Source organism: Peromyscus maniculatus, chromosome 12, assembly GCF_049852395.1.
Source record: "Peromyscus maniculatus bairdii isolate BWxNUB_F1_BW_parent chromosome 12, HU_Pman_BW_mat_3.1, whole genome shotgun sequence".
NCBI classification, from domain to species: Eukaryota; Metazoa; Chordata; class Mammalia; order Rodentia; family Cricetidae; genus Peromyscus; species Peromyscus maniculatus.
The window spans coordinates 8,531,804-8,555,950 of NC_134863.1; the positions used below are offsets into that span (position 1 = coordinate 8,531,804).

At 48.0% G+C, this 24,147-nt stretch overlaps 1 protein-coding gene and 1 pseudogene across 6 annotated transcripts in view; one reads left to right on the plus strand and one right to left on the minus strand.

Annotated features, from left to right (window-relative positions):
* The window catches only part of Vps8 (VPS8 subunit of CORVET complex), a 252,801-nt gene that overhangs the window by 227,254 nt on the left and 1,400 nt on the right, over positions 1–24,147 (minus strand). The window lies entirely within an intron of this gene.
* On the plus strand, positions 14,074–18,263 carry LOC143268186 (astrocytic phosphoprotein PEA-15 pseudogene; annotated as a pseudogene).

Below are 24,147 nucleotides of genomic sequence, written 5' to 3' on the forward strand. Positions count from 1 at the left end.
TCCATCTGGAATATTTCCAAACACAGACCCATTTCTTTCAAACAAACACATGCTATCCAAACGTTCCTAGGAACGCAGCTGAAACATCTGAGCGCATCATATCCGGTACTCAGAGCACTGCTCCTTATCACACAGACACATGCAGCAGCAACAGTGATGCTTACATCGCCCTTCAAACTCAGGACAAGTTACTTCTTTACAGTCTTTCACGATCTGCACCACTAACCAGAGAACGGCTACGCTTATTCAAATATTCCCCAAAATAGGTTTTATTCTTCTGCAGCTTTTCAATTTTGGAGAATTCCATGCATGAGTACCATATTTACATAATTCTCCCTCTCCCACCTCCAACTCCTGCCACCATCCCCTGCACCCACTCTGGGATTCATAACCTCTTCTTCTGTTCTTATTACACACACACACCCTACTAAGTCATTTAGTGTTACTTATATGCACGTGTTAAGGACATAACCTATGCAGGGCTCATGCCTGGAGAAAACTGATTTCCTATAGTCCTTTATCTAGGGGTGGGTGGGGCCTTGTGGACTTTCTCCTATCCCCATTGACACGTCCACTGGTGTGGTCATTATTTGGGTCTTGTTTAGACAACGATATTGTTAATATTTCAAGAGTATAGCATCCCTATCATGTTATAAGGCACAATCTCACAGCAGGCATCCTGGTCATCTAGAACTTGCAAACTTTTTTTTGTAAAGATATATTTATTTGTATTTTATGTGTGTGTTTTGCCTACATGTATGTCTGTGCATCATGCGCATGCAGTTCCCTCACAGGCCAGAAGAGGGCGATGGACTCCTGGAACTGGAGTTGCAGACAGTTTTGAGCCACCATGTGAGTGCTAGGAACACAACCAGGTTTTCTGCGAGAGCAGCAAGTACTTTTAACAAAGGAGCCATCTCTCCAGCCCCTGTTCTTACAATCTTTACGCCTCTTCCGTGATGTTCTCTGAACCTTAGGTTTAAAGCTTGTGTTATAGATGTACCAATTGGAGCTGGGTACTTCTGTAGCTTTTTAAATAGTGGGAAGGACCACACAGAAAGAGAGAAGGAATAAACAGACAGGGACAGAGAGACAGATGGGCAGCTAGATGGCTGAACCATCTCAGCCTGTAAAAGCACTTGCCACAGAAGCCTGACGCCCTGAACAATGGTGGACTGAAAGGACAGACAGACTCCCACAAGTTGTCCTCTGATCACACACATGTACACACATGCATGCTCCCTGACAATAAATAAATGTTTTAATTGTAAAGCTGGATATGGTGGTACACATCTGTAAATCTGTAATCTCCAAGCTCATATAGTGAGATGAAAAGGGACAGATTCATCTGGAAGCTCACAGGCCAGCTAGTGGGACTCGGCAGGAGAGACCGTCTCAACAAGGTGGAGGGCAAGGCAAGCTCCTCAAAGATGTCCTCACTTCCATCTGGGACCTGATGGCTCTCACCCTCCCTCCCTCCATCCCTCCCTCCCCCTCTCCCTCCACATAAAATAAATTGATAAATACTTTTTTTTAAAAACAACGACCCTGAGGAGGAATAACAGTTGTTCTCTGGCCTCTACATCCCATGCACACACACATGTGCACGCACAGCAGGTTTCAATCTGGCTTTCCCAGTCCTATCTGTGACTCTGGGCAATCTGGTTGCTCCGAACGCCTTTTATTTCTCCATCTGTAAGTGGAACGGTGTGAACATCTGTGCTGCCCCAGAACAGCACCTCTTGTTCTGGAAGAGTTCCTTCCAGTGGGGCTTCCTGTGCAGGCGGCCAAACATCCCGGGGGCTGGGGGAGAAGAGGCTTGAGTAACCCTCCGTTATACAGAGGAAGTTACACCGCACTGCCAACTAAACGTCAGCTACATGCGTGTTACTGGCAACCCACCTCTACTGCCAGGTCCACACTCCCGGCAGGAATCAAAACAATCTTTTAAAAAGTAGAGATCTCCTGAGTGAGGTAACCCAGACTCAGGACTAACATGGTATGTACTCACTCCTAAGTGGATACTAGAAGTAAAGCAAAGGATAACCAGACAACAACCTACAGCTCCAGAGAAGCTAGCTAACAAGGAGGACCCAAGGAGGGACGCATGGATTGCCCTGGGAAGGGGAAATAGATGAGATCTCCATGAGTGAACTGGGCATGAGGGGTGGGCAATGGAGGGAATGGGATGGGGGATGAGAACATAAGGGAATGGGGTGGTCGAGCTGGAACAGGGATGGAGTGGGAAAGCAATGAGAGAGATACCATGGAGGGAGATATCATGGGGATAGAGAGAAACCCAGTGCTAGGGAAGTTGCCAGGAATCCCCAAGGATGACCCCAGCTTAGGCTACTAGAAATAGTGGAGAGGGTGCCTGAACTGAACTGGCTTAACCCAGAGATCAGATCGGTGAATACCCTAACTGTCATCACAGAGCTTTTCTCCAATGACTGATGGAAGCAGATGCAGAGATCCACAACCAATCGCCAGACAGAGCTTCAGAGTCCAGTCAGTAAGAGAGAAGAGGGAGTCTATGAAAAGTGCATCAGGATCACGATGGGGGAACCTGCAGGGATGACCAAACCAAACTAGTGGGAACTCATGAAAGTTGGATCAACAGCTGTGGAGTCTGTATGGGACTGGACTAGGCCCTCTGAATGGCGAGACAGTTGTGTAGCTTGATCTGCTTGGGGGTCCCCTGGCGGTAGGATCAGAATCCATCTCTGGTGTATGAGTAGGTTTTTTGGAGCCCACTACCTATGATGAGACACCTCTCGCAGCCTTGAGGCACTGGGAGGGGCTTGGACCTGCCTCTACTGGATGTGCCTCCCAATGGGAGGCTTTGTCCTCTTGTGGGAGGGAGTGGGGGGTGGGTGAGGAGGGGAGGCTGGGGGGGGGCAGGAGGAGGGAAGAGGGGGATCTTTGACTGGTGTATAAAACAAATGGAAAATTTTTCTTAATTAAGAAAAAAAGGAAAAAAGAAAAAGTATAGATGGGGGAAAGAGAATTCAGGTTCCTGTTTTCCAAGTCAGCTCTGCCCATAGCTTTTGGCAATTTGGCTACACAGACGAACATACTCTTCCTCCATCCCTACCCTACCTCTCTCCCTTCCTTCCTCCCTCCCCATTTCTCGCCTCTTGGGGGCTCCAGGGACTCTCAGTTGTTCTGACAGAAGAATGCATTTCCTCTTTTCTGGGGATACCATGGTAATAAAGGATACACTGAGTGATGCCCTGATACAGTAATTTTCAAGAAATAATATATATTATCATTTACGAGTTCCTCAAGATTTCCAAAATCTTCAAAGTTAACAACTCTAAATTGAGATCAGTAGTTTCATAAACATCACCCGTATCTTCTGACCAAACTGCTCATGTGACGAATGTTAACAGCTTGCCGGGGACTAGCACAGACCCCAGCGAAGTTACCAGACGCCCTCAAGACCATGGTTACACGGAGGATCCTCTCAGGCTAACTCCTTCTGGATCACGCTTGGCCCCATGTCACCAACACGACTCCCCACTTCCCCGGTGACATCACCTACTTCCCATCTTCACCTCGGCCACCTCTGTCACTCCTGTTACAGCTTGTCTTCCTGTGTCAGCAAATAGTCTCAATGACGTAGATATTGCTGATTCCAAAGTTACCATGCTGATTTTTCAAAGGTCACAAGAGCAACTTTTGTTAATTTTTCAGAAATGGATTGAGAGTCTGGGACGACGGCTCAGTCAGTCAAGTGCTTGCTTTGAAAACATGAGGACCTGAGTCTGGATCCCCAGCACCCACATGAAAAGCTGAGCACAGGGGCATATGACTGTGATCCCAACCTGTGGGGGGGGGGGGGTTGGGGAGGGATCCCTAAGCTTGCTGAACAGCTTGTCTAGCAGAGCTGATGAGCTCCAGGTTCAGGGAGAGACCGTAACTCAAATTTAAGGTGGGAATGACTGAGGAAGACACAGGACATTGATGTCTGACCCACACACACATATGAACACATCTAGACTACACACGCACGCACACATTCAGGCACACACACACACACACACACACACAAGGATCATGGTGAGCACTTGTAATCTCAGTGCTGGGAAAGCAGAGAAAGCCGGGAAACTGTCCCTTAGGGCTGGACCACCAGCCTAGTCTACCTGGCAAGCTCCAGGCCAGTGAGACTGTCTCATAAGAACAAGGTGGACGGCTCCTGAGGAAGAACACTTGATGTCCTTCTCTGGCCTCCACACACATGAGCATGCACAAGCACAAACCTGCATATGTACATGCACACACATGGAGGAGTACACCTGAACACACCTGTGGGAGGAAGCACAGTGGTGTCTGATGGTGCCTGTCCTAAGTACAGGAACTTGTAAATGTGTAGTTTCTATGGCAAAAGGAACTTTGTTGATACAACTAAATAAGGACCTAAACCAAGCGGTGGTAACGCACGCCTTTAATCCCAGAACTCAGGAGGCAGGGGCAGGTGGATCCCTGTGAGTTCGAGGCCAGCCTGGTCTACAGAGTGAGTTCTAGGACAGCCAGGGCTATGCAGAGAAACCCTGTCTCGAAAAACAAACAAACACACACCAAAAGAAGAAAGACAAGAAAGAAAAAGGACCTTGCAACGGGGATCTTGTGACGGGTTATCCATGTACCCCACTATAATCCTATGGGTCCTCAACAGTGGAAGACAGAGGCAGAGGATTGCCACAGTCAAAGGAAGCAACGTGACAACAGAAACGAGGCTGGAAAAGGCTACACTCCAGCCTCAGGCTAAGGAAAGAAGTCAGGAGCCAGAGAGAGCCAACAGCCCCTGAGGCTGCAGGACACAAAACCATCTCTCCTAATGACACTAAACAATGGTTCTCAACCTATGGGTCATGACCCCTTTGAAGGCCAAATGACCAGTGGAAAACACAGATATTTACAATTCACAGCAGCAGCAAAATTACAGTTGTGAAGTAGCAACAAGAACAACTTCGTGGTTGGGGGTCACCGCAACGTGAGGAACTGTACTAAAGGGTCGCAGTGTTGGGAGGGTTGAGAACCACTGTTCTAGTGCAAAGGCCTCCCCTGATGCCTTGGTTTTAGCAAGACAAGTTATGACTTTGAACTACAGAACTGGAATAAGTGTGTTGTTTTAAGTCACTGGGTGTGCGGTGGTTTGTTATGGCAACAATAGAAAATAAATATGGTTAACAAGCTTCAGTTAATTTGCTTCTGGCCACATGTCAATGTTCTGAAATAGCAAAGCCAGTCAGTGGTCAGCCTGGTCTTTGGAGAGAGTTCCAGGACAGCCAGGACTGTTACACAGAGGAACCTTGTCTTGAAAAAACCAAAAAGAGTCCAACATCATGATAATTCTCAAGGCTTTTTCCCCTTAAAGTTATTCTCAAAAATTAACAGCCAGGGACCGTTTTTAAAAAAGGCATGGGGGGCTGGAGAGATGGCTCAGCAGTTAAGAATTATGGCTGCTCCTCCAGAGGACCAAGGTTCAATTCCCAGCATCTACATGGCAGCTCACAATGTCTGTAATTCCAATTCCAGGGGATTCTACACACACAGACAGACATGCAGGCAAAATACCAAAGCACATGAATTGTTTAAGAAGAGAGAGAGAAAGAGAAATATAAACAGCAGTGACCACCACTGTAACAGTGGTCAACTGAACACTTACCAGGGGTTCTCAACCCAATGCTGGGACCCTTTAATACAGTTCCTCATGTTGTGGTGACCCCCAACCATAAAATGATTTTCCTTGCTACTTCTTAACTATAATTTTGCTACTGTTAGGAATCATAATGTAAATATCTGTGTTTTCCAATGATCTTAGGCGGTCCCTGTAAAAGGATTGATCATTCAACCCCAAAGGGGTCTTGACCTACAGGTTGAGAACCACTGCTCTAGAGTGTGGCCTGCACTGGACTGGGTTCTGATCCATCCACCAAGTCCAGGAATCTGCACTGTGCCAATGCTGTCAGCATTCAGACCTGCCCTTTGGGGACCTGGCCAATGAGCAGGCGACAAATACCATGGCCTGCTCAGGGTCCTGACAATGTCATGCACTCATTGCTATGTGTTCTCTCTGCACACGTGCTACATCCCCTCACAAAAGGGCGGGGCCACCCACTTTCTATTCCCGCAAGGTCACATCTGCACCTCCCCCCCCCTTTTCCCGTCTCTTTTTCTCCTCTTCTTCATCTTCTCTCCTCAGCTTGTCTCCCTTCCCCCCAGTAAAACACTCCACGAGAGTGCAGTCTGCATGGTGTAGACTGTATGTAGAGTGCAGTCTGCATGGTGTAGACTGTATGTAGAGTGTAGACTGCATGGTATAGACTGTATGTAGAGTGCAGTCTGCATGGTGTAGACTGTATGTAGAGTGCAGTCTGCATGGTGTAGACTGTATGTAGAGTGCAGTCTGCATGGTGTAGACTGTATGTAGAGTGCAGTCTGCATGGTGTAGACTGTATGTAGAGTGCAGTCTGCATGGTGTAGACTGTATGTAGAGTGCAGTCTGCATGGTGTAGACTGTATGTAGAGTGCAGTCTGCATGGTGTAGACTGTATGTAGAGTGCAGTCTGCATGGTGTAGACTGTATGTAGAGTGCAGTCTGCATGGTGTAGACTGTATGTAGAGTGCAGTCTGCATGGTGTAGACTGTATGTAGAGTGCAGTCTGCATGGTGTAGACTGTATGTAGAGTGCAGTCTGCATGGTGTAGACTGTATGTAGAGTGCAGTCTGCATGGTGTAGACTGTATGTAGAGTGCAGTCTGCATGGTGTAGACTGTATGTAGAGTGCAGTCTGCATGGTGTAGACTGTATGTAGAGTGCAGGCTGCATGGTGTAGACTGTATGTAGAGTGCAGGCTGCATGGTATATCTGTAGAGCTCCTCGGCTCCCACCCTCTGTGACCGCCGCTCGCCACTTTTAAAATACAACAAATGTTCTTTTCCTTCTGAGGGTCCTCAGAGGATGCTCTTAAGGAATGTTTTCCTAAACACTGTCCGGGTACTCCCCTTCTTTTGATTCATTAGTTAACTTACCACAGTAAAAATTAAGTTTTTTAAATTTACCATATTGCAGTAAATACCATGAAATCCTGGTAGGAAATGATGTTAAGTTAGCCTTGCTTCTGCTCATCTTAATCCAAGTATTTTTCCTCTGCTTCTTTGTTTTGATGTCTTGTAAGGAAAAGGACCACGATCTAGTTGATTATAATCATTTTCTATGAGCTTTCTCTAGTGAACGATCTCATTTTTAGCAGCCCGACAACGGCTCTAGAATAAAACTCCAGATTCTGAGCCTATACATAGGCTCTCTCTGCTTCCTTCTCCATACAACTACCTGAGCTGTTTACACCCAGCCCTTCAGGAATAACTTCCATCATCAGACACACTGACGTGCAGGCCTGCAATCCCAGGCAGCAGAGGCGAAAGGCATCCACTCTGAGTTCAAGGCCAGCAGTTGGAATGAAAATGGCTTTCATTCCTCCTCCACTTCCCATTCTTTTCTTCTATACTTAAGTTCCTTCCTTCTTTGTGTGCACTAGCCAACTGGGACTTGGGTATCTGGTCCCCCAGGAAAGTCCTTTTCCCAAGGTCAGGCATTTAAACAAAACTCCCCATCCCCTCAGGGGCTTGAAGAAAGTTCCTGCTTGCTCCAAAGGCAGTCATTCTCCTTATCTCTGGCAAGATGAACTTGTGGCCCTTCCATTAACATATGACTGCGGTGCCTATTAACTCGTCAAGGTCAATGAGAGCCTCTGGGCCCCCTCAGTCCCTGCTCACAAGTCCCCTTTCTCCTGGTCCCATTGAACCCTGGGAATCTTTCCCCTGTCACTGCTTATCCTGGCTTTCCCAGGAGACAGCCTTGACAGTTTGAATGAACTGTTTCCCTTTTCACCTGGAGTGGCTATTCTGGCTTCTTTACTGCACCCATTTTCATGCATCCGGTGCTCAAAACCCGAGAGGCCCATAAATGAGCTCCCCTTCCAGGGGCTCAGCCTCTCCTAGCTGAACCAAACTGCCAATTTTGCCCTCCTGGGGGCAGAACACTTGCCTGTGCTGGCTTTTGCCACCCAACATATTTGGCTCCAAATTCTAGAGTCCAGCCCCTTCACCTGCTCGGTCTCTCCCCACCTACTTGGTAAGTATCCTCTCTCCTTTCTACACCCTTTTGGGGAGTCCACCACGTGGGCATCTCCCTGCAGTGCCCCTCAGGGCCCCACCACATGGGCATCTCCCTGCAGTGCCCCTCAGGGCCCCACCACGAGGGCATCTCCCTTCTACACCCTTCAGGGCCCCACCACGTGGGCATCTCCCTGCAGTGCCCCTCAGGGCCCCACCACGTGGGCATCTCCCTTCTACGCCCCTCAGAGTCACACCACGTGGGCATCTCCCTGCAATGCCCTTCAGGGCCCTACCATGTGGGCATCTCCCTGCAATGCCCCTCAGGGCCCTACCACATGGGCATCTCCCTTCTACACCCTTCAGGGCCCCACCACGTGGGCATCTCCCTGCAGTGCCCCTCAGGGCCCCACCACGAGGGCATCTCCCTTCTACACCCTTCAGGGCCCCACCACGTGGGCATCTCCCTGCAGTGCCCCTCAGGGCCCCACCACGAGGGCATCTCCCTGCAGTGCCCCTCAGGGCCCCACCACGCGGACATCTCCCTGCAGTGCCCCTCAGGGCCCCACCACGCGGACATCTCCCCGCAATGCCCCACAGGGCCCCACCACGTGGGCATCTCCCTGCAGTGCCCCTCAGGGCCCCACCACATGGGCATCTCCCTGCAGTGCCCCTCAGGGCCCCACCACGCGGACAATCCTACTTACTAAGACATGTACACCTCTCCTGCTGTTCCCCCACTACCTGCTCTAACCACTTGACTCTCCCATTCTCCCGGTAGGTGTCACCTCAGAGCTCCCTGCTCTGCCTACTTTTACTACGAAAGCCACACCACTGTGCCGGGAAGCTTCTTGTCACCCTACCGGGCCCCAAGCACATGGAGTTCAGGCGCCTTACTCAAACCTACAACCTAACCTGGCATGACCTCTGTGTCATTTTGTCCTCTACTGTCACCCCTGAGGAAAAGAAGAGGGTCTGCTCGGCTGCTCGGGTCCACGGAGATGAGATCCACTGCACAGACAAGTCCCATCCAGTAGGGAGGGGCCGACGCGGTTCCCGTCAGACCCCCACTGGAACTACCAGGTTAAATGCTGAGAATCAGTCCCCAGGCAGGGTGGCCCAAGGCAAAATGGTCACTTGCCTTCTGGCTGGCCTCCAACAGGCCTCTCATGAGGTAATTAACTCGATAAATTGAGGGAGGTCACCCAGAGGCTGGATGAAAATCCTGCTGAGTTCCTTGCCCAACTTACAGAGGCCCTCCTTGGTATACAAACTAGATCCTGATTCTCAAGAGCGCCTGCTTGTCCTCAACTCTCACTTCCTCTCCCCCTGCTGTTAGAAAGAACTTACAAGGCTGAATGATGGCCCTCAGACTCCCCAGGGAGAGCTGCTGAATGTGGCATTTAAGGTGTTTAACAGAAGGAAGGAGCAGGTAAAGACAGAAGAAGCTTCCTGTGACAGACGGAAGTGCCAGCTCTTGGCAGCTGCCCTAAGATCTCCCCCAAAGAAGATGATGGGACACAAAAGAACTCCACCTGAACTTGCTTCAAATGTGGCAAAGCCAGCCACTGGGAGAAACACTGCCCTTCACCTCGCCTGCCCACAGCAAGGACTCTGTCCAGATTGTGGACCAGCAGGACACTGGAGAGCCGATGCCCCACTTTGCCTAGACAAGGTAGGCCAGTCCCCCAAGTTCTTCCTCCACAGGAGAGTCTGTCAGATCTTCTGGGCCTGGAAGCCAAAGACTGACGCTGCCCTGGGACCTCTGCCCCCCCCCCCCCCCCCCCCGTGACCACAGCGGAACCTGGGATGATGGTCCAGGTAGCTGGTAAGTCTCTATTTTTAATAGATTCGGGAGCTACTTGGTCTGTACTTCCTGCTAACTTCAGTGAAATGTATTCTCCTCAGATCTCTGTGGGTGTTGACAGTGAGCCCCATCAGCCAGGGGCTACATGCTCCCTTCTCTGCTCTCTCTGGGGCCACCTGATAGCCCACTCCTTAGTGTAAGAGCCAAACTCAACTGGTAAGCCTCACCTACCCAAGGACCAGGAAGCTTCCCGGAATGCTGAGTTGTAGTTCTTGGGAAATAACAAAGCCATACGGGAAATACAGTGGCCATATGGTTTTGCCCTTAAAAAGCCCGACTCGTCGCCACTTGCCGGATCCCAGAGAGTGAACCTGACCAGAGTTCATCATGATCAGTACTTAATTAAAGCTTGCTTTCAAGTTTGGCTCAAAATTGTAGAACTGGTTTTTCTCTAGAAAATTTTCTCGGGATTGCCCAACCCCATTATTGGGCAGAGATATCATGATTAAGTTACACTTTTCTTTTTCTTTTTCCTGTTTGTTTTTTTTTTTTTCATTTTACATACCAACCACAGATCGCCCTCTCTTCCCTTCTCCTGCCCTTCCAGCCTCCCCCCCTCAAGCCATCCCCCATTCCCTCCTACAAGAAGGTAAGGCCTCCCATGGGGAGTCAGCAGAGCCTGGTCCATTCAGTAGAGGCAGGTCCAAGCCCCTCCCCCTGCATCAAGGCTGTGCAAGGTGTCCCACCATAGGTAGTGGGCTCCAAAAAGCCAGCTCATGTACCAGGGATGGATTCTGATCCCACCGCCAGGGGACTCCTTAAGCAGACCAAGCTACACAACTGTCTCCCATACGCAGAGGGCCTAGTCCAGTGGAGGCTCCACAGGTGTTGGCTAAATTTCATGAGTTCACACTAGTTTGGTTTGGTTATCTCGGTAGGTTTCCCCATCATGATCCTGATGCACTTGCTCATAGAATCCCTCTTCCCTCTCTTCGACTGAATTCCTGGAGCTCGGCCTGGTGCTTGGCTGTGAATCTCTGCATCTGCTTCCATCAGTTACCGTATGAAGGCTCTATGATGACAGTTAGGGTATTCATTCATTGATCTGATTATGGGGTAAGCCAGTTCAGGCGCCCTCTCCACTATTACTAATAGTCTACTTCCCTAGCACCTCTATCATGGTATCTCTTTCATTGCTTTCCCACTCCGTCCCTGTTCCAGCTTGACCATCCTGTTCCCTCATGTTCTCATCCCCCATCCCCTCCCCTCTATTGCCCCTCCAACCCCCAGCTTACTCATGGAGATCTCATCTATTTCCCCTTCCCAGAGCAATCCATGGATCCCTCTTAGGGTCCTCCTTGTTAGCTAGCTTCTCTGGAGCTGTGGGTTGTAGTCTGGTTATCCTTTGCTTTACTTCTAGTATCCACTTAGGAGTGAGTACATACCATGTTTGTCCTTCTGAACTCCCTCTGGAATTTTTCCTCTTCTCTTAGCCTCTGAGGAGCTCCCTACTAACACTAATGATCCACCCTACCTCCTACCAGACTCCCTTGTTAACCCAAAAGTATGCGACACTTCATCTCCCTCGGTGACCTTACATCAAGCCGCCATTAAGATTCTACTCCGGGACCCCACCTGCTACCCCTGTCATTCTCAATACCATAGTCCTTTAAAAACACAGACCCAGGGCTTAAACCTATCATACAAAGGTATTCTCAAGAGCACTCACCCCATAACACCCCTTTCCTGCCCGTACTAAAGCCTGACAGTTCTCACCACCCAATCCAGGACCTCGGGACTATTAATGCAGCTGTCGTTCCTCTGCCCCCAGTAGGTGTATGTCATCCCCTCACCCCTATGAGCTACTCTCTTGGGTTCCCTCCTCTACCTTTCATTTTACTGTCCTATACCTTAAGCATGCTTTCTTCTCCATTCCTTTACACTCAGATTTACATGATCTCTGTTTCTACCTGGGAGGATACTGACACCGGTATGGCATCCCAGCTTACTTAGACTGTCCTTCTCAGGGGTTCTGAGACAGCCCCCATTGTTTGGCCAGTGTCTGGCCACTGACCTCCTCTCCCTGGATCCATGCCCCAGCTTCCTAACCCACTGTGAAGACAACCTCCTACTCTGCAGCCCCTCACCCCCGCTGTCAAGGCGACACACTGCCCAGCTTCTTAATGTGTTAGGAAACAGAGGATACAGAGTCTCCCCTTCCAAAGCTCAACACCCTGCCTCTCAGGCCAAGTGCCTAGGATTTCTGCTATCTCCTAACAGACGAGAACTTACCCTCGATCGCAGACAGTAACTGTGGTCTCTCACGCCTCCAACCACCGAGGAAGACTCTCTCTCCCTCCTTGGCCTGGTGGGGTACCTTAGAACCTGGATTATAACTTTGCTCTTCTCGCTCAGCCCCTCTGTGAAGCAGCTAAGGGCCCCAACTGACCTTGTCGGGTCTGCTTTCTCTCGCCTCCGAGATGCACTCCTACAGGCGCCCCGTCCTGACTCCGGCTGACCTTGACCGACCCTTTATCTTTTTTTTTTTTTTAAAAAAAAACAGGAGCTAATGAATTTATTTCATGTGCAGGTAGATGGGTAAGGGAAAAATGGAAGGGAAAATGGGCAGCAACTGTTGTGAAGACAGATTTAGACAGCTCTTACTGTTAGAGATTGTTTCACACAATCTCCAAATAAACAAGTGAAATAAATCAAGAGGCAAGGAAAACCCAATCTAAAAAAAAAATGGTAAATGAAATTAATTGTGCAAATGAATAAAATAACACATGATGATGAGGGTGGCAATAAAAAGAAATACAAACCACATAGATAACAGTTCTTGATTTTCTTTTTGGTGCTGCCATAGAACAAGGATAAGGGAAATACAAGATGAGATTAGAACTCATTAAGGTAACAGTAGTTGAAAGGTTCTCAGGCAAAGGGTGGGAAAGGGGGAAATAAGCTGCACTAGAACTAGAGTGTATGGATAAGGAAGAAGCAGTTCTCTGCAACTGTGAATCTTCCAGGACTTACGTTCCAAGCCATGATGTTTAACAGACCCTCATGTATCCTCACCCAGTTATTGACCAGATATGTTTTAGGTCTTTCTCACTGTACCACCTTTCCTTGACAGTGAGATGCATATTATTATTCATATTTATTTATTTAAATAATAGAGCTGTCTTAAAAATACACAAGATCAAAGTTTGAAGAGGTCTCAATGGTCTAAACTAGATCAGTTTGAAACTTCTCAAAAATGACTGGTTTTCAATATAATATCATGAATTCACATGAATATAAAGCTAGAAATGAAGTGCCAATAAATCAAGAGAAAATGTATCTTTCCTTAGGAAAATCTAGGAATTAGTACTATGAGTACTATGATACTGTTCCTCCATATGCCTCATTGTGATAGACTAAGAACATAGCAGCATCTGGCTTTAATTTTTCCATAAAAGGTCACTTGAAGAGACACAGTAAATATATGTGATATAGGGTCTTAGAATAGACCTTAGGCCAGGAAAAAAGAGAGTTATTAGAAATCTGGGAAGATTCTAATATAGTGTATTTGGCAGTTAATTATGCTCTAGTTTTTTCCTGACTTCAATAATTATGTTATCTCTAAATGATACAAACATTATGAAAAATGGGAAAGGTAGCATTTTGTAACTTGTGCAAGTTCAAAAATGTTAGAAGAAGTCAGACCCTAATGACCTTACTTAACTCTAATCCAGTTGTTTTGAGAAAATCTCTCAATGTGCATCAAGGTTAGTTCTAGCAGCTTGAAAGACAATATAAGGAGGCTGGAGAGATGGTTTAGCTATTAAGAGCATTGATTTGTCTTTAGAGGACCTGGAGTCAACTCCCAGCACCCACATGTCATCTAACAACCGTCTGCAACTCCAGACCCAGAAGAGCCAACAGAAACATGGTGTACAGACACACATGGAAACAGAACTCCCATATACATAAAAATAAAAATAGGGGTTAGAAAGCATTAAAAAAAAAAAAAAAAACAGAAAAAAGAAGACCAGTATTAATGGAAGAGGTGGCTATGGCAGGAACCAAGGATCAGGCTCCTGAAGCTGCTTAGGAACCAGAGACCCGAAATTCCCCTCACTCTGAGCTCTCAACTCGGAACGTGTCATGGCAGAGTACCAGACCCTCCTTTTATTACCTGATCAATAACATCCCCCTTGAAAATCTGGAATAGCTCAAGTAAGTCTGCGGGAAGGATATCCCCAGTGGTAAGAGTGAGATCAGGATAGGCAATGCCTGGTTTAGCTTCTTGGAGAGCCACAGCAAGCTGAACAAAGAAAACCTCACCTACATTGAGTACATCTTTGAGATACCTCGCCATCCTGACCTACTCACTATGGTGATTGACTACAGAAGCCGTGTGCTGGATATCTCTGAGGAGGATGAGCTGAACAACAAACTAAGAAGTACAGAAACATTATGCTGCCACCCTCTGAAGAAGAAATCATCAAATTGGCTCCTTCACAGAAGAAGAGCCAAGCAAGGGGAAGGAAGAGGAGGGAAATTGTATCTTAATCAGACCGCTCCCTTCCCAATCCTCAGTGGGTGGGGCTAGGGCAACCAACCACTTGTCCTATTCCCACTTACTTAGTCCTAACCCCTTACTATGCACGTGTGTGAGCATGCTCTGTCTGTCTGTCTAGCTCATGTAGTTTCTCCTCCTCATGAGGGGATGGAGTGCAAGGCTTAATTTCCCTACTATATGGGGAGGTGGAGGCTATTTCTTTCTTTTTTTTTTTAATTTTTTAAAATGTATTTTTTATTGAAAATAATTTTTTCATATAATATATTCTGGTCATTGTTTTCCTTCTGCCAACTCCTCCCCAATCCTTCCCATCTACCTACCAACCAACTCCACACCCTTCCGACCCTTTATCTTATATGCTACTGAAATTCAGGGAATGGCTCGAAGAGTTTGGGGACAAAATGGAGGACCCACCTTTGCCCCTGTTGCCTGCCTTTCCAAACAGCTGGACACAAGAGTTAGGAGAGGGCAGCCTTGCTTATGGGCACTAGCAGCAGCCTCCCTACTGGCCCAAGAAGCTTCTAAGCTCACATTTGGTTGTCTTCTCACTATGCCAGCTCAGGGATCTCCTATCACATAGGAGTCTCTCCACTCTGTCACCTTCTAAGCTTCAGTTTTTTTTCACATCGCCTTCTTGGGAAACCCCGATATCTCATCTGGTTCCTGCCCTCTGCTTAACCCTGCCACACCCCTCCCCAAGACCACTGCCCTCACCCATTCCTGCCTACAGTCACTTGAAACTCTTACCTACGGAAATCCACAACCTTCCGCTTCCCCCCGCCCCCCGCCACATCCTGACTGTCCTTAGAGATGGAAGCTCATCTCAGCTCCAATGGCTCCACCAAGCAGGCTATGCCACAGTCTCCCCTGACCAGGTGGCAGACTCTGCCACTCCAACACCAGACTCTACTTCTCAGAAGGCGGAGCTCAGAGCCCTAAGGTGAGACGGTTTCTGCCTCACAAGACAAAAGTAAAACATGTCACTACACACACAGACTCTGAGTATGTTTTTCATGTTCTACACCACCATGCTCCCATTTGACAGGAGAGAGGTTTCCTCACCACCAGAGGGACACATGTTACCAATGGGCCTCTGACCCTAAAGCTGCTGGAAGCCCCTCATCTTCCCAAGCAGGCAGGGGTCACCAGACCCCTGCTAACGACACAGCCTTGGGAAATGCTTTTGCTGACCAGACCACTGAAGAGGCAAACCAACAACCCTACCCTTTCTCTATTCTCCTCCTGTCCCCATCTGAGTGCCCTCGACAGGCCTCCAAGCTGGGAGCTGTCATGGGCCCTCAGGGTTGGCTCTTGCTACAGGACTGATACCATCCCCCTGACTCACAAGCGAAGTCCTTCCTGGTGGCTATTCACAAATCTTCTCGCAGAGGGGCTCAACCTCTCTACCGATTCCTCCAATCCCTCTTCTACACCTGCCTTCCTGCCTTCCTTGAGACTACCGCCCAGGAATGCTCCACCTGCACTAGCACCTCCCACAGTGGGTCTTCTGACTCCCTCCTCCCTTTAACCCACACCAGCTCCGGGGTTGTTTTCCAGGGGAGGACTGGCAGATAGATTTCACACACATGCCTCCTAACAAAAACACAAATACCTTCTTATTGTAGTTGACACTTTTTCATGATGGGTAGGAGCTTTTCCTACTACATCCAAGACTGCAGAAGTGGTCTGTTCCCACCTCATGAATAATGTCTTACCCAGATTTGGTTTCACTCTCACTCGGATCAGGGCCACACCCCCTTCCTTCCTCAGCCCTTTTGAGTTGATGTACGACCGTCCCTTTCTTCTAGGAAATCTACCTCCTTGGGAACCAACCTCATTCTGTGACTGTTTATCCTCTCTCACTCTCTTGAGACACCTTCCCCGGAACACGCAGCCCTATACTGATCCTATCACCCAAGTCATATTACCAGGAGACTGGGTTTATTTGAAAGCCTCTTGCCCACAGGCCTTCAACCCACTCTGGACAGTTCCATATCTGGTCATCCTTACCGCACCAACAACAGCTAAACTTCAAGGAGTTACAACTTGAATCCACCTGTCACAGCTCAAACAGGCTCCTGATCTCCTATCTGATAAGTACAGCTGCCAGTCTACGGGATCTCTGAAGCTGAAGCTCTCTCGCCTACCGCCCATCCCTGGATGGCTCCCTTGCTCACCTTCTCCCTGGGGGCTCTCTTTGTTCTCCCAACCTCCCACACAGCAACACCCAGACAAGCAAGCCTGGAAGTTCCAGACACAAGCCATACAAACTAACAGATTCCTTGGTTCTGCCTTCTGTCCAGCCCCTGGCTGCCTCTCAGAGATCTAACTTTCGACCCGCAAACAGCCTGTTTTCCCAACTGCAGAAAGGAAAATCCCAAATACCTTTGTTTTCTCCAAGACCAAACAAACCTGGCCTGCACTCAGGATCCCTCCTGGTGTGGATGCCCATATTGGAGCTGTAAGTAGCATGACTCTGAACCAGGGTAGGGCATACAGCCTCAAGAACTCCACCATGGTCCATGCCAGGTGTGGTCACCTTCACCATCTGGAACCCCTGTGATAAAAAGTGGCTCCAAGGGGCTGTGGGGTAGATCTACACCAATATGGCGAGGGCTAGCCCTTCTCTCAGAGGGGGAGTGGTAATTTTTAGATCTCTCAAGGAAGCACCTGCCACCCTTCTAGATGACATGACATGGTAGAGGCTATTCAACCGTCTGAAATCATCCTACAGTCCAGGCTGTGTGAGACCTCTCTTAATGCAGCCTTTTTAGAAGACTGTTCTAAATGAATGCCTGAGTCCCCTCTGCATTTATGGCAGGAACAGTGGGCTGCTTAACGTAACTTCATGTTCCTTTGTGTTCCCTTTCAACAACCCCTGGTGGCAGTTATTCCTCTCACCCATGTAACCCTAAAGTCTGCGTTCTGTAACCGCAAAACCATTTCTTCTCCCTCATCACCTCCGGTGCCTCTTAATTCTCTGGAGACACCAGGTGATTGTCTCTTCGATGTCCATTCTCAGTCCTGCCCTCATCAGCTCATAAAACATGCCACTTTCAGGAACCTTACTTGCCCCAGAAGGAACCCTCTTCTTGTCCCAATTCAAGTTTTACCAGTGTATAGGCAAATCCACTCATGGTCCCCATTTCCCTACTCTGTTACTTCCCCAACACACCGCATACACGGGAGGAGAATTCTATACTCTCCTCCAAGTCTCACATGAGGATTGACAGGCCATAACCCTCCCTGTAGTGGTCAAAATTAGTCTGTCAGCCTCAGTGGCTACTATGGGTTTGGCTGCAGGTGGCTTGGGTCACAGTCTGTTATCTATTTCAGCAGATATCCACCCAGCTAACAGATACTATCCAGGAATCAACACCGACTCTGCAATTACTCCAAAACCAGATCAACTTCTCTGTCTTTGGTGGTCCTACAAAATCAAAGGGCTCTCAATTTGCTAACTGCTGAGGGGGGGATGGGGAGGGACAACTACCTCTTCCTCATCTGCTACTGTGAAAACCAGTCTGGCCAGGTGAAAGAAAGGATTAAAAACTCACAGGAGCTAGGAATGACTCTATGGCCACTAGAGGCCAATTTCTTTGCAGAACTCTCATTTTGGTCTCCCATAAGCCCTTGGCTCCTACACCTCCTTGGCCCACTGATTCTTGTATTTCTTGTAACAATGACCACTCTCTGTCTCTTCAGGCTCTTTGAGGAAAGAATCAGCAAAACTACCCGGGTGTCACCAGGCCCTCCTACCATTGCCTACTGAGTGCTTGCTTTGTAGCAGCATTCCAGACTTCTTCAAAGGGACCTGTCCTTCCCTAGCCTCAGAGAACCCCACAGAATCTGGGAAGTGAGTGAAAAACCAGACGTTTCTAGCTATTGCCTGACACATACTCCCCAACCCCCGGCCTTCCCAGCTTCTTGACCAACATTCCAACCTTCCAGGTCCCTACTTCGCCCCAGTTCAGCAGGAAGTAGTTACAGAAGAGACTACATCACCCCTTTATTTATCATCAACAAAAGGTTGCTATGTCTGGTGCCCAAAAAAAGTTCTTTTCCCAAGGCCAAGCATTTAGACAAAAGTTCCCATTTCCTCAAGGGCTTGAAGAAAGTTCCTGCTTGCTAAAAAGGGAGGCATTCTCCTTATCTCTGGCAAGAGGAAATTGTGGTCCTTCCATTAACATATGACTGTGGTGCCTATTAACTTGTCATGGTCAAGGTTAACCTCTAGGCTCCCTCAGTCCCTGCTCACAAGCCCCACCCCAGGTCAAAAGCCCCCCTTTTCCCGGTCCCATTTACCCCTAAAAATCACTCCCCAGTCACTTCTCTTTGCGTTCCCAGGAGAGAGTCTTGGCAGTTTCAAATAATTTTTTTCTCTTTTCACTGACAAAGTGGATATTTTGGTTTCTTTACTTTGTCCATTTCTATTCACTGGGCATTACCTTCCTTCCTGAATCTTCTAAATCTTGTAGGCTGTTCTCTCTCTCTCTCTCTCTCTCTCTCTCTCTCTCTCTCTCTCTCTCTCTCTCTCTTGTTCTCTTGAACTTTGTTCCTTGCTCCTCTCTCTTCTCTGCTTAGGAGCCCAGGATGGCCTTGAACTCATGATCCTCCAAGCCTATGCTCTCAAGTGCTAGGATTATAGGCAGGCTCATGATACCCTGCGTAAGGCATGTTTCCCTTAGCACTGTCTTGGTACCTTCCTTCTTTTGATTCACCAGTTAACTTACCATATGACTACGCCTTGTCTCTCCAACTATGCAAGAAAAATGGAACCATAATTCTAGATCTCTGGGCTTAATAACATGTATACTACATAGATATCCAATAAATACTTGCTGATTAACACAAGAATTGAAAAGTAGGAATAACACCTGTGTTGTAAATTAAACATACCTGTAAGGATTATGTCCTTAATTACATCACCAGCCTGTGACGGCGTCCCAGCCTAAAAAGCGGGACGTGCCCTCTGTGCCCTCTCTCTTTCCGCACTCTCTCCTTCCATATAGCCCCCTCCTCTCTCTCTTTCTCTCCTCCTCCTCCTCTCTCTCCCTTTCTTTCCCAATAAAGCTCTAGAAAGTTAACCATGGCTCGTGACTCTTCCATCACCAATACATCCAGTACTCTCCTCCATCAGCATGGCCGCCACAGGCGGCGGCCAGCCACGAGCGCCACCGCTTAACCAACATTTGGTGCCATTCAGACTCGGATAGACCACTGAGGACCTGCTGTGACCACTGCTGCTTGCCACCTCCTCCCCCATCCAGCGAGACCACGAGTGCACGCGCATCCCTCGCCTCTGCTGGACCCCCACACAGCTACCACTACTGCTACGGCTATGATTCACCACAGTGAGTGAGTCCGCCGTTCTCGTGGCTGTAGCCTGAGCTATATTCTTTACGACGGACGCCCCAGGGGTTGTCCTTGGACTGTGCTGGCAACGGCAGGCACATTTTCACTCCTGACGAGGGGGTCAATGCTGTCTCGGGTCCACTGTGGACCAACTGCAGCACAGCTGCAGCCCTTCCCATCCCTTGATGAAGAGGATGGCAAACTTGAGCTGATTCTTAGACCTCTCTTCACTCTCAGGGATGCCCGAGATTGGAGTCTGATCCTAGTTTGATATTTTAATTTTTTTATTTTTCTCTCAGCTACAGCCATGGGACAAAGGGGCAGATACATTTACCACTTACATTGGCGGATGGGGCAGGTACAGATAAATCTGGCCACATAACAGCTTCGCAGTACCAGTAAATCTGGCCGCATAACAGCGTTTCGGGAACTTCTGCCAGCGAACAGGCAAACAAAAGAGTTACTTTATCCCCAAGCTTTCTGCTAAGGCCCCAAACCCTTCTCCCTCCCCACTTCTGTGTCTGCCACGTGGAACCTTTTCTGTCTGACTTCCGTCAGCAGTGGCGGGCTCAAATGGGCGGGCTTGGATGGCTTCTATGGACTCTCATCCTAACTCATCTTAACTCCACCCACTCATTCTCAAACGCCTTGAGAGACACAGACAGGTCTGGTAGCGGCTAAGATCCATACAAATAAGTTTACAATAGTCAGGATGGCTCTTATGCCAAAAATCAGCCTATAGCCTCAGACAAGTCTTCCAAAAGGATCAGTTTATAGTCAGCCACAAGTGCCGCCGCTTAACCAACAATACCGGTGCTGTTACCTGTGACTGTTCAGTCTCAAGGATCGCATTTGACTTGGAGTGTACAGAGATCTGCACCACAGTGAGACAATTACAGCTGGGTTCTACTTCCATGGATGCAGCCAGACTCCTCCCAGCAGCTCCTACAATCTGAGGTTCCCTGTGTTCACTGCTTTTAAGCCATTCTCAGTTCGATCTACTTCCTGTTCACAGTTCAAGATGTGAGCTCAGCTGTTCCAGCAGCCCTGAATGCCTGCCTGTTGTCACACTTCCATGCCATAATGGTGATGGACTCTTAATCCCTCTGGAACCGTAAGCCCAAACAAGCCCTACCCTCCCCGAGTTGCTTTTGATCATGGTGTTTTATCACAGCAACAGAAAGTAACTAGGATACCATTCTACTCCAAAAAGCTTCCCACTCTAAGAGAGTTTTTTTTTTTTAATCTAAAAATGTTTTCCAATGATCTTTCAGCTTCTGATACAAACTCCATGACACAAACTCCATGATCTTTAAAGGTTTTATGGGTTGTTGTTTTTTTCACATTTACTCAGCTTACTCATGAAAATAAAGGAATGTATCATACATCTCTTAAATTTAGAGGAACACAACCATTATCTACAGAAAAGAAAAGGTATGATTCACACAGCCAGGGTATTCCATTCAACTATGTTTCACACAAGTGCAGAACAGGAAATGGATGCCTGCTGTCCTTTTGGTCAGTCCCAGTTCATGCACGCTCATGTAAAGGCTGTGGAGGGCCCAAAACAGCTTGATCACACAGCCGCCATGACAGGTTTAGAGGCCCAGACACAGCTTCTGTGACAGGCTTACTGGCAGGCATTACCCAGATCCAGGAAAACCATAGGCTGACCCCACCTAGGGAGGGCCTACCAGAAGGGCCTTCCTAAGGGGAAGTACTTGACATCCCAAACTTTTCAACCATTAGATAAGGTTAGATAAGATGGCCAGATGTCCCTGAGTCTAGCACACACCTATTTCTATTTTACAGGTATCCCTAGGCAAATGTCAGCCAATCAGGGTCCTGAACCCTGGAATTCCCCTCACCCCAACCTCTGCTATGATAAAAACTCTACCCTGCCTGGACTCAGGGCTCTCTGCTATATGGTTTTGTTTTTTCAAAACAGGTTTTCTCTGTGTAGCTTTGTGCCTTTCCTGGAACTCACTTTAAAGACCAGACTAGCCTCAAACTCAGAGAGATCCACCTGCCTCTGCCTCCCAGGTGCTGGAATTAAAGGCATATGCCACCACCACCCGGCCAAATATATAGTTATGGCTTCTTTTTTTTTTTTCTTGAGACAGGGTTTCCCTGTGTAGCTTTGGAGCCTGTCCTGGATCTCACTCTGTAGACCAGGCTGCCTTGAACTCACAGAGATCCACCTGCCTCTGCCTCCCAAGTGCTGAGATCAAAGGCGTGCACCACCACCGCCCAGCTGCACTGGTATTCCTAAGAGCACGAGTCAGTCTTCCTGGAATGCCTCAAAGGTACTCAGTTGGGGAAGCCACTCTAACCATGTGACTTTGGTGGTGCCACCAATCATGTGCCCAGGAACCGAGCCAAGAAAAGTATGCACAGGACATCTGTCTCCAATCTGGTCTGAATCAAGGTTCTTCCCGCAACTTGTAAATATTGAAGGCAAGAGTTTTCTCTCAACTCTGGGGTACACTGGCTTACAGGGGCTATCAGGAGCCTGTTTTCACACTACGTAACAGAACAAAATGAGAGATGCAGCAGGAATCTCAAAGAGTCTTATTAATAAAATCAAACCTGAGGCCAGTTATTGGGGTGAACACTGGAAGATCAGAGAAGCAGAACAAGCCACAGCTTCCTCACCTCGCCAGTTCCTCAGCTGATCCTGTTTCCTCAGACTGGAAGCCTCTGTGTCTTCATCCAAATGGATCTCAGCTGAACTGCTGCTCAAAAGCCTGAAAGCTTAACCAGCCAAATGCTTAACCAGGCCAAATGCTTCTAGTTCCTGTTCTTCACGCCTTATATACCTTTCTGGAATCTGCTATCACTCCCTGGGATTAAAGGCTCACTTCTTGGGATGAAAGGTGTGAGTCACCATGCCTGGCTGTTTCCAGTGTGGCCTTGAACTCACAGAGATTTAGATGGATCTCTGCCTCCAGAAGGCTAGGATTAAAGGCATGAGGGCCACCATTTTCTAGCCTCTGTATCTAGTGGCTGTTCCGTTCTCTGACCCCAGATAAGTTTATTAGGGTGCACAATATTTTGGGGAACACAATACCACCACATTTCCCCTTTTTTGTCTAAAATTTTTTAAAAAGCTTATAACCTGCAATCAAAGAAACAGAAATGGGGACTGGGACCCTGGAGGTCCTTTGTGAGAGGGAGAGAGGCACACAGAAGCGTCATTCATTCATTGTAATGACACCGTATCACATCTCAGGTTGGTAAATTAATAAATCACTTTTGGTTTATGTGCATCTGAATTGATTTTCTGACACTTGGAATAGAAAGAGGTCTAACTTTGAAAACTATAATTGTTACCAATGTAAGCATGAGAAATCAACAGTGAGGAGTCCAGGATAAACCTACAGCTGCTGACTCAACCACACAATGCGCTTAGGATGCCATATACAGTAGCCCAAAAGATAACTCAGTCCAATCTAAAGGAGAACAGACCAGCCTCATAAATATACAAAAGGGTGACTGGGAACTGTGGATGGGGAAAAGATGTCATCCACTGTCTATGAAACCTATTAGGTTTGTTTATTAAACACACCAAATTTAAAACTTACTTCACACTGAATCGGAAAGACAGTTCAGTCAGTACAACATCTGCCACGCAAACATGAGGACCTTGGTCAGTGATTTGATGGCATCTGTCAATTAAGTCCCCAAGACTTACAGGAAAAGCCAGGCCAATGGTGGCCCAGTGCTAGGGAGATGGCCGACAGACAGACAGATCCCACAGGCCCTGTGACCTGTCAGCCTAGCCTACAGAGCAGGCTGGGGGTCTCAAAAGCAAGGTGGGAGGCCATACAAGATGTCTCAGTGGGCAAGCTGGCAACCTAACCTTGATTCCCACATAAAGGTGGGAGGAGAGAATCTTACAAAGTTGTACCCTGACCTCCACATGTACACCTTGGAAGGCACACATGCACATACATAATAAAGTTTAAATTTCCTGTTAAAAAACAAAAAAAGGTAAATCTGGGGACAGGGCTCAGTCCGTAAAATGCTTGATGCACAAATATGGGGATCTGAGTTTGATACTCCCAAAACCTACATTAAAAAGCTGAGCATGATGGCACAAGCCTGTCATCCCGGCACTGGAGAGATGGAGACGCGAAGATCCCTGAGGCTTAAATGAATCAGCAAGCTATGCACCGGGCAACAGGTCTGTCTCAAAAAATAAAACAGAGGGTATGGGGGGACGGCTCAGCGGTCTGGCTGAAAGCTGCCAGAGATGGCTTAGAAAGTATATTGGTGTCACATAAGACCAGAGGTTGATT